The sequence below is a fragment of the Microtus oregoni genome, unplaced genomic scaffold (assembly GCF_018167655.1).
Source record: "Microtus oregoni isolate MIOR12 unplaced genomic scaffold, Mior012 000015F_ref0000493, whole genome shotgun sequence".
Lineage (NCBI taxonomy): Eukaryota > Metazoa > Chordata > Mammalia > Rodentia > Cricetidae > Microtus > Microtus oregoni.
In genome coordinates, this window is record NW_024543074.1 from 14810829 (window position 1) to 14821671 (window position 10843).

A 10843-nucleotide genomic window follows, 5' to 3' on the forward strand; every position below is an offset into this window, starting at 1 on the left:
AGTTCCAAGCCAGGCAGGGGCACAGTGAGAGGCTGTCTCAAACAAAGCAAAATGAAAAACAGCGGCAATAATAAAAATTTCAACAGAGGTGTGCAAATATCTCTTGGATAGTAGCAGAACCTGGGTGAAGTCCCTTGGCCTCAAATGAGGGGCAGTCTTCTCCCCTTTGTCCCTAACATCTGAACAAAGACAGCATACTCTGAAGCTGCTTTGGCCTTCTCCAGACACAGGTGTTATTCAAGCACAAGGCCACATTTGATTGAGGAAACGAAAGCCCCGTAGGGATAATAAAGGTAACTGCCCCTCATAATTTCTGCAATCTTGCAATGGGAAAAACTGTAGGCAGTGGTGTTGCTACACCCTGGGGATGCAATCTTTTCAAAAGGTATTTCTGTATCCTGCTAAAGCAAATGTGCAAACGCAGACTCCCCGCCTGGGAAGGAAGATGCAGGTGGTAGGAGACGTCTCCTTCCGGCTGATTTACCCACTTCCTGGTGGGGAGAGATCGTGAGGTCTGAGTTAATGACCAGATGGCATGGGAAGTCCTTGAAGGCTAGAAGATGCTCACACGGGGTACAAATACCTCTGTCTCTTAAAGGTAAGACTCCTGCCTGTCATAGAGCCTGATGTGCAGATATAACCTGCACCTAGAGGCCACATCAGCCGTGGCCGTCGGTTCAGAGCCCAGCTGCAAGGGAAAGGCTCACTCTGCTGATACTGGCTTCAAGGGTAAACATCTGTTGGCAGTGTGGCTGTAGGGGATCCTGGGAGAAGAAGTCCCCTTTTCAGGAATAGCCATTGTCCTGGAAGAGCCAGCCTGCCTTTTTGGAGCTGGGCCAAGAAGGCTGACTCTCCTCCCCAGCAAAATCTGTATCAGGCCCAGGTCCCAGACAGTGGGGTCACCTGGTCAATATCAGGGAGCCCCCATTTGTACCACTTCTGGATGTTTTATGTTTGCAGAGTGGTGGCATATATAAGACAACCAATCTGCCTTCACCTCGTTCTGTCTTGGGTACTTCCTCAGAGTTCTGAAAAGTCTTTTAAGGTTCGAACCCTCTGTGGTAGTCATGTCAGGAGGTAAATTTGTTCAGAATGGACCCCAGCATCCTGCTCACCCTCGCCCCAGCTCCAGAGCCCACAGTCTTGGCGGAGAGAACTCTCTGAGCACGGGTCTCCTGCCCCTCCCCCCTTAAGTCTCACTCTCTTTCCCTAAAATCTGAGATGAAATGAAAAGTAAATTGCCAAGGGAGGTCCTCTCCTGGGGCAGAGTTCCTGTCTTTGCTTATGAGCACGGAGACCCTGAGTCGGGAGGCCAGTGGCAGGGCGCTCTCCCAGAACCAGCCCTGGGGTGACAGGTGTATTACAGATCAACTCCTTCAGTGGTGGGGGAGGGAAGAATTAAAAAAAAAAAGAGGAGGAAGAAAGATCCTAAGGGTTGCCCCTGTTTTTCCTCTATGCCACCCAACTTGAAACTGCCTCCAGGAGCAGAGAGAAAGAGAGAGAGAGAGAGAGAGAGAGAGAGAGAGAGAGAGAGAGAGAGGTGGGAGTGGGAGTAGGAGAAAGAAAGAGACAGGGAGGGGGAAATCAAAGAAAATTACAAAAGTCAATGGCCTGGAACCAAAGACAGCCTCAGCAACTGCAGTGTGACTTTGATTCTCCTATCATAACCCTGAATTAAAAATTCAGGCAATTATCTGCATGGCTTCCTTCTGATTAGAATGACCCAGAGCCTCATTAATGCATCGGCACAGAGGAAAACCATTAGGGTCTGTGAAATGGAATGTTTCTCTGAGAACAGGTTCCGCTTGATGTAAAATGCCCAGCAAAAAGAAATTTCACACATTTTTGAGCTCAGAGTCACAGGACAGCACCCTGCGTCAGGGCTACAGATCATGCCATAGCCATCCCCTCGCAGCTGGCTCTGGGTGAAAGCCACCTTTGTCTCCCAGCCTCTCTCTGGTGCCTCCACCATGCTGTTGTGTGAAGGGAGGTGAGGGTCCTGAGACAGCGACTCAGCCTGGATCCCCGAGTCTTGAACCATGACAAGTACCTGTACTGTCTGGGAACTTACTGTCCTCCTTTGCTGAAGAACTAGAAGCCTGCCCAGGACAGTAAAGGTTCTAGCCTCCAGAAAAGACCAAAGTATCTGCAATAGCCCCAACCATATCAGTATTTTTTTTGATCCTTGTGATGACCTGGGCATCCCAAAGTAACCCAAGCAGAATCTGGTGAAGCTGGACTAGCATTGGAGGCTGGTGATTGAGAGAAAGTGAAGGGTTGGAGTAAGAAAGGCATCCTTGTTCATCCCTCAGGCTGTAAGGACCGAACATCTGGATATACACAATTCTACTGCCCAGTGCCTGGTGCCTGAGTAGCTATCCTTTAGTCTTTAGAATGAAAAACAAAAGAACAAACAAATAAACAAACATCCACATGATCTAGTGTATGCCCGGTTGGCTTGACCTCACTTTGTTGCTAAGGCTAACCCTTAACTTTTGATAACCCCTGCCTCCACCTCCTGAGTGCTGAGATTATAGGCAAGCATTACTCTGTCTGGTTCATGAATGCTGAGGATCAACCTCTATACTCTCCCGAAAACTAGCCTATTCGTGGGAAGCACTTAGGTACATTTCTAGGGGTAGCCTTCTTCCCTGGGATTATAGGTGAAATAAAGGTAATTTTTTCAGTGTTTCCTGAGGTCATTTGGAAGGGGAGGATTTGACCCTACTTTGTCTAGATTGCTTCCAAGCTAGTGAGTGGGACTTGGGTTCCCTCATTCCTGATTGGTCCACATTCCAGCATAAGGATTCTTAGGACACCAAATGTTTGTCCTTGAGACAGATAACATCCAATAACTTCTTCAGGAGCGAGGCCAATCTTGTGTGGCAAAGTTCAAAATAAGAGTGAAACAATTTTGTAGAAAGGGAGCCTGTCCTGGCCAATAGGATGCCAACCAGGAAAAGATCACCCTTCAAACTGAGAGAGCCACATTCTTCTCCTGGCATAACTACTAATTACTCAGAATAGGGACTTGCACGATGAAAACAGTCTGCCGTGCCTGTAATGGAGTCAACGGGTTACTGATATACTTTGTATCAACGGCGCCCCCTACCGCCCACCCGTGCAACGGGACAAGCACTAATAATTTATGTTTTTTGTTTTACTTTGTCGTGAAAGCATTTTCAGCCAACTCCCATCTTAGAGGGGTGCATTCCTGGTCACCAGGGAGTTTTTTATGAAGCGTGTTTTCAATACTGCAGACAGTTTTATGGGTGAAGGCTCCCATAGTTTATCTCACTATCCAACACAAATAAGAGACTTGGTGATTTAATCATGCACCCCCCCCCCCCACCGAAAGCTCTGAGCCACATATCTCTCTAACATTTTGCTGGACCAATACACAACACAACTGGATGCACCTGAGAGCTCCTGGTGACTTCTGATGATCCCCTTGTCAAGGGCCAACTTCTAGGCACCCAAAGTCTAGAGTGGGTGGGGTTTGTCTGGTTGGGCTTACCAGTTGGAATGAAAATGAAAGGAGTCAGCCAATGGTCAGGAATGTGGACCTTCCAGACCAGGCAGTCCCTCCCCAGCTCTGCAGGACAGGCTCCCTTCTGCCTCCGGAAAACAAGAACCTTAGCCTGTCCAATGTGTCTCTCGCTATGTTAGACAGGGTTCCTCGTTCCATTCGTTTTGCTTCCGGGGAGGGCTTACTTTTTACTGCTGGACAAGCGTATCAGGCTTTATGCTGTGAAGCCCAGTGTAAAGATGGAGGCTGCCTTACGAAGGGACTTGGGGAAGACCTCTCTGGAAAACTTTCCTAATACATCCTGGCAATTCACCGTTCTTTCTCAGCTTCTAAGCGTGCATTTCCTCTTTGACGAAAGTGCTCCGATTACCTTTCCTACTTTCCTTGACTCACCCTTTAGCTAGCTTATCGATTTCACCCTTCATCTCGTGCAGATTCACTCATAGCTTTGATTATAATCTTGAGGGCAAGGATCCTGTCTTTTTTATGTGATCCTGAGATGTAAGGAAGGGAAGCAAGTGTGCTAAAAGCATGAACCCTTCAGTTCACTGAATGCCCCACAAAATTCCTGCAGACTTTATTCATGAATGAAGAAAGTAAGGCTGTGTTTACCCAGGGAGGTACGATGCCGATGCCGAGCAGCGAGACTGGCTCTGGGCTATTGGGCAGCAGAGCCTCCACTCTTTTCATACGACAGAGAGTGGACCCTGAAGTCTGACGGTGTCTCAAGAGTACGAGGAAGGGATGGGCTCAAGAACAGCTGCACAAAATGACTAGACATCCCCTTCTCTCTGATTTTAAGTCCTCCTTTTGCTACGAATCCGGCGACCTACAGTGCTTTATCTCCGTTTTCTGGGCTCATGAGCCTTCTCCGTAAAGGAAGGCTAGAGGGGATGATTTCCCAGGAGACCTCTGGCTTTCTAAGGGATGGATCTCATATGAGCCAGGTGTCCAGTGGGCTCTACGAGCCAGGCCCCCAAGCAGTCACGGCTTGAGCATTGTGCCTGCAGTAGCACAGAGTTGGTTCTCCCGGAGCCTGCGGGGTGACAGCATGCCGCTGTGGGTCTCAGAGCAGGCGGGAGGGGGTGGGAGAGAGGCCTCAGCCCAGAAGTTTCCCTGGAGCATAACACAGCAGCCAGTGAGATGAACACACATCTTTCTGGGAGTCTCCTGGAACAAATGGGCAGTTACTAGACCTTAGGACGGCAACAGGAGAAAACAAAATCTGGGGGACATGGTGCCTGCAACCATGAAATGGAGGGCGCATCTCATGGTTGCCGTAAGCAGAAGTGGCTGGAATCAGTCAAACCAAAGCTCTTTTGGGACCTCCTTCTGCTTTCTTCACTGCTCCGTCCTGTCCACCTAGGTCAGGACACAGCAATCAGTCAACATTAGGTGACTGATATTTGGTGACAGCTCTGTCCTTGGGTCTTTGATTTTAGACTTCACTGTGCCCCTTCCTATCTCTGCAACCCTCTACTATCTCTTTGCCTCATCTGTAAAATGGGGATAAAAATCGTGCTAACTTCTCACTAAGATGGACATGTGTGGAGCACTTCCTGGTTTTACTAGCAGTCTGTGTCGCTGACCCCACCCTGACCCATCAATGACTTAGAGTTAGAAAGATGGGGTTCCCACTCCAGCACAACAGGGACCTGATAGAAATTAAGCCAAGGTCTTTTGTGTGTGTGTGTGTGTGTGTGTGTGTGTGAGAGAGAGAGAGAGAGAGAGAGAGAGAGAGAGAGAGAGAGAGAGGTTAGAGGACAACTTATGGGCATCGGTTCTCTCCTCCATGTGGTTTCCAGGAATCGAACTCAGGTCCTCAGACTTGGTGGCAAACACCTTTATCTGCTTACCCATCTCAATGGTCCTCATGCTTTAGAAAAAAAAAGTGTGTGTGTTGGTGTATATTTGTGGGTGGGTATAGAGTCCAGAAACCAATCTCAGGTATCATACCTCAGGAGCTGTCCACTGGGAGCTGGGGCTCACTGATTAGGGTAGGCTGGTTGGCCAGTGAGCTCCTAGGGAGCCCACAGGGCTCCACTTCCCCAAGGCTGAGATCACAAGACTTTTTTATTTTATTTATTTATTTATTATTTACTTTTTGATGAGAGTGTTTTTTGGGGATTGAGCCCAAGAGCTCACCCTTGTGAGATGTGATGGTTAGCTTTACGTTAATTGCCAACTTGAGTGTGTGGGAACTAACTGGGGAGGTGGCCTCTGGGCGTGCCTGTGGGTGAGGGCTTATCTCTATGTTTAATAGATGTGGAAAGACCCGTTTCCTGGGCAGGGTATCCTGGATTGCATGAAACAGGGAAAGCAAACAGGGCCCTAGATGAGCATCCTTACTGTCTGCTTTCCCACTGTGGATTCGTGCATTCAACCCCACCAGCTGTTCCGGGTCCCAGCAGCCTCAGCTTCCTTGGACCCGGAGGCAGAATAAACTCTCTTCCCCTAAAGTTGCTTTCATCAGGGAATTCTATGGTAGGGACAGGAAACAAACTAAGCCAGGGTTAGCCCTTTACCTACAGAGCTGTCTCTTCTAATCCCTTGAAACAAAACATTTTCTCAACTTTGCACGATCAATTTGGTGTGATATTCGTATCCGGCAAGGGAAGCCAGGTCTCCCCAGGGAAGCCTTGCTAACATTTAAAATTAAGCATCCTTCATTCTCCCTACCAGGCATGTTTATATACACAACAACGCACTTGCTACTTGCTCAGCTTTCTAGAAAACCAAGTCCTTGGGTGACTTGTCATTTACAAGCCTGTTGACAAAGAGCTGAGCCTGCAGGCAGGGAGGCAAAGGTGAAGACGTAGGCCTTTTCCATGCTCCCTGAGTTGAGTTCCATGCAGAGCTGTATTTGTTGTTTAACATGGGGTTTCCTGGAGGTGAGTGGTGATATTTAGATTTTTTCATTAGCTTTTTATTTGAAAATATCAGTCTGCACTTACCTTGCTTCACAGTGATCTAAATACCATTAGGGTAAACCAGCGTCGTCCCTGTCCGAGCTGATCTAAATACCATTAGGGTAAACCAGCGTCGTCCCTGTCCGAGCATGGAAAACCCCACTTCCTGGCAAGATTGGGCAAACTAAGTTGCTTCAGCTGTCCTGTCTGTCAATTAAGTGGACCTGCCAGTCCCAGCGGTGCTGGGAGAGGGGCACTGATGGAGAAGGGCGTCCACTCAGGGGACAGCAGAAGAGCAGCGCTGTCTAGAGTGGAAAGACAAATGGCGTCAGTCTTTCCCACGCTTTCCCGTCTTCCAGATTTGGCAGGCCTGGCCCAGAGAAGTCCAAATGCAGGGTTTCCCTGTAGGGAATGCTTTAGTCCTTGGTGAAGAAGTGGGAGGCAGGTAAGAAGGGGACCATCTCAAACAGGACTGTGTTCAGGGCCCGCCACGCCTTTCACACAACAAACCCCAGCAGCTTCCCGGAATCTGTATGCCTGGGCAGGGGCCCTGAGATTGGTCTATGTGGAAACACACAACCCTTCATATTGAGGCTCCTCTCTGCACACTCACAGTGCCATCTAAACCTATGCACCTACTTCCCTCAGGACTTTAGGCTCTTGCATATTTGTGATGTCCTCAGACCTCCCCAGCGGGTCCCTGCACGAGAAGTTTCTGGTCGCAGAGCGTGCAGGCCAGGCTGATCTGCTTCATATGGGAGCCTCAGCCATGTAGGCAGTGTGAGGTCTGAGGTTGGGTTCCTAAGGCTGTGGGTTGTTTCCACAGGCCAAGCCTGGGCAACCAGCTTCTCTACTGCCTGGGATGGAGCCGTGACGTCTCACTACAACCCTGAGCATCTCTCAGACATAGCAGAGAAGAAAGTACTACCCTTCCTTTCCTGGGAACCACTCCATTCAGACTCACAGGTTTTAAAAAACAACTTCCATACTGTTAGGATCTGTTCTCCACAGGTGAAATGAACAGTCTTGGCTGCATAACCCGTGAGGCTGAGCAGAAGAGGAAAAGGCAAAGGGTAAGAGCAAGCTCGCTTGCTATGCGAGCCTGGTGGCTTGAGTTCTACCCAAGGAAACCAGGTGAGAAGCTAGACCCAGTGGAGTACGCCTGTCCTCCCAGCACTCCTGAGGGAGGAAAGGAGTTGTGAACTGGAGAATGGCCTGGAAGCTTGAGAGTCACGGAGTACAGAGCTCGTCAGCACAAACGACAAGAGAGAACCTACCTCAACACCAGGAGGAAGGAAAGAACTGATTAGTGAACAGTTGTTCTCTAAGCTACACACATATATCATGTGTGATCACATGTACACACACACCCCTTGCCTGACTGTTCTGGATCAACACAGGAAGCTGGCCAGATGGGGGAAAGACCCACGCTTTTGCTGAAACAGGGAATTTGTGAATTTGAGGCTAACCTAAGCTACATACTGACAATTTGTCTCAAAAAGAAAAATAGTATGTTTTTAACGTCAACAAATACTGCAAACATCACAAAATTCAGAGAAATTGTGATTTAAAATATTAACCAAGTTGGGCAGTGGTGGTGTATGCACGCCTTTAATCCCAGCACTCGGGAGACAGAGGCAGGTGAATCTCTGTGAGTCTGGGTCCACCCTGGTCTACAAGAGCTAGTTCCAGGACAGTCACCAAAGATACAGAGAAACCCTGTCTCAAAAAACCAAACAATAAAATAAAATAAAACAAATATTAACCAAGTGTACATACCTTTGAAACACATTCTTATGTAAACTTTGATAGCTTTTTTTGTCTTTGTGCGGCAGAGCCTTACACAAGCCAGGCTGGCATCACTGTCTGTGTAGCTGAGCTGACCTTAGACTCCTTATCCAGCTGCTTGCATCTCCCCAGTGCTGGGATCTCAGGAGCACACCACCCCGCCACCATGTCCAATTCCCGCTGCATGATTTCTCAGCACGGCCCAAAATGACAACGGTTTGTACTATTTCCCATTATTGGACTAGAAAGAGTATTCCATTTGAATTAGCATAGCTGATCACAATGTGGTTTCCACTGAGAGTTTCTCTCTCTGCATCACAACTCATTCTCCATCATGTCACACACACTTTTGAGGTTGTCACCTTTGGGGACCCCGTCCCTAGAGGTGCAGTGCGGGACCTGGCATGGGGGAGGGTCTCAAGGAATGGGAGCAACTGGGGACAACCATCATCTTCCTGCTCCATTGCTTCCTTCAGGTCATTTTCTTCCTTCTCCAGCAGCGCCCTTTGGCCCCGAGGAAAGGGATCGGAATCTGCCATCGCTGCAGGTGCAGAGAGAGCCCTGGACTGTCTGTGTGACTTTGGACAAATTACACCCTCTCTCTGTGGCGTTTCCTCGTCTCTGCACTAAGTTAGTGGTGTTAGGGATGACTAGCTGGATCAAATAGAAGGACTTCGAGAACTGCCAAACAATTTTACTAATATAAAGAATTTTTATTTGGGTACTGGGGAATCAGATTGGACATTATCCAACGTCTGTGAGAATCTAATGTTCTTTGTTCTTGGAGGCCTGAAGGAATTGCAAATTCAAATTTTGGACTTGAATCAAGTTTGGCCTAAGGACCCAGACAGCAAAGCAAGTCAGCTATTGCCACAGAAATATGTATAGAGCCTTAGCTATTGGCTTTAATTTGTAGGCAGAGACAGATAAGGCACAGTCTTCACCTTCGGGGAGGGTGGCTTTGGCAAGTAGAATCCCAGATAGGCATGTTGGAATGTGGGTTCAGCTCCCTCTCTCCTAAACTCATAATCTGGGCATCACGGAGCCTCCGTTTCCCCTTCTGCAGAGGCCCGGCTGACTGTGAAAGACTCACGCAGACAAATGAACTGGGCTCTGCAAACGTGGGAGACCATGTGGACAGGTGTCTGAGAAGACAGGAGAGGCCCAGGAAGCCTCTTGCCGAGACTGCGGTGGGGCACGCTTTGAAGTGTCTCCCTGGTTAGGGAGGCTGCCCCTCTTGTAGGTGCCATCACTTGTCATTTACTCCTCCATTCCGGCTTTGGAGGTGGCTCTCATAAACACAGGGCCTCACGCAGCCTGCTCTGTGCAAGGGAAGACTGATGGAGGAGGCTGGAGCCACAGGGGAGGACTCGCTGAATGAAGGAGGTCGCTGGGAGGAGTGGCCTAATGAGACTACCAGACTCCCAAGCTTCTCTCCTTGGAGCGTAAATATTTCCAACTAAGATCACAGACTCCCTTTCTACAGAAATCAATGAAACCGCAAGGACAACGATCTCTGCATGGCTGCCCCGCAGCTATCTCAGACGGTCACTTCCCCTCCCCAGCTGCACCAGGGCACAGGATTTGCTCAAGCACTGTGTAGAGAGATTCTGAAGCTGTGCGGACATCAGGTGGCTTAGTCCCCACCGATCTCATTCTACTTGCAGAAGAGAGAGCAGAAGCTCCATTGTGTGAGGGGTGGCTCTGCGCCCCTCTTTCCTGCAACACTTGCTTGGCATTGGAGACCTGGGCTTGCAGGGCATGGTGGCACGTGCCTTTAATCCTAGCACTCAGGAGGCTGAGGCAGGCGGGTCTCTGAGTTCGAGGCTAGCCATCCTGAAACTCATTATATCTGGCCTTGAACTCAGAGAAACCCTGTCAGGAAAAACAAAACAACCAAAACCCCAAGAGACCCGGATTAGGTTCTTCTTGAGTGATTACTGATTTAGTGTTTAGGACAAAACAGACATTCTCCAAGCTGAATCTCATGTATATAATGAAGATGGCTGTGTCAATCCTACCTGTCTTAGAGAAACAACGAGATCAAAAGACGTCTGTCTATGCGCGTGTCTTATAAAGCTTTTGATACATAGAAGGTTTTATGAAGAGATATTGTTAAAAGATTAAAAATAAAGTACTTAAAAGCCGAGAGGTGGTGGTGCACACCTTTAATCCCAGCACTCGGGAGGCAGAGGCAGGCGGATCTCTGTGAGTTCGAGGCCAGCCTGCTCTACAGAATGAGTTCCAAGACAGGCTCCAAAGCTACAGAGAAACCCTGTCTCGAAAAACAAAACAAAGAAACTAAAAGTACCTGGAATGTTCATGGTCTTGCAATACCTCCTTATGCTGGTCCAGATCCCTACTAGATAACCTTCAAAAATGTCCACTTTCTGTAGTCAACCTCTTTCCCCAGAAATATGGTCTAATTCATCTGATGGTCACAGTCTGGGTGACCTGCAGTTCCCAGAAGTGGACCTTTTTGTGGTCCTGGGAGGCTAAATGGTTGAGTCTGGTCACCAGCAATGCACTCAGCTAACAGTGGTGGAGGAGACACAGGAAGCTGTCAGTGAAAACTCTCAAGGGTGCCGGGAGCTGGCTTAGTAGATAAAGCATGAGG

At 48.6% G+C, this 10843-nt stretch overlaps 1 long non-coding RNA gene across 1 annotated transcript; it reads left to right on the top strand.

Annotated features, from left to right (window-relative positions):
* The first annotated feature begins 442 nt into the window (after positions 1-442).
* LOC121456925 lies at positions 443-10369 on the top strand. Its single transcript, XR_005975663.1, has 3 exons — positions 443-598; positions 8274-8442; positions 8703-10369. It is a non-coding gene; the product is annotated as an uncharacterized LOC121456925 (long non-coding RNA).
* Positions 10370-10843: the final 474 nt, after the last annotated feature.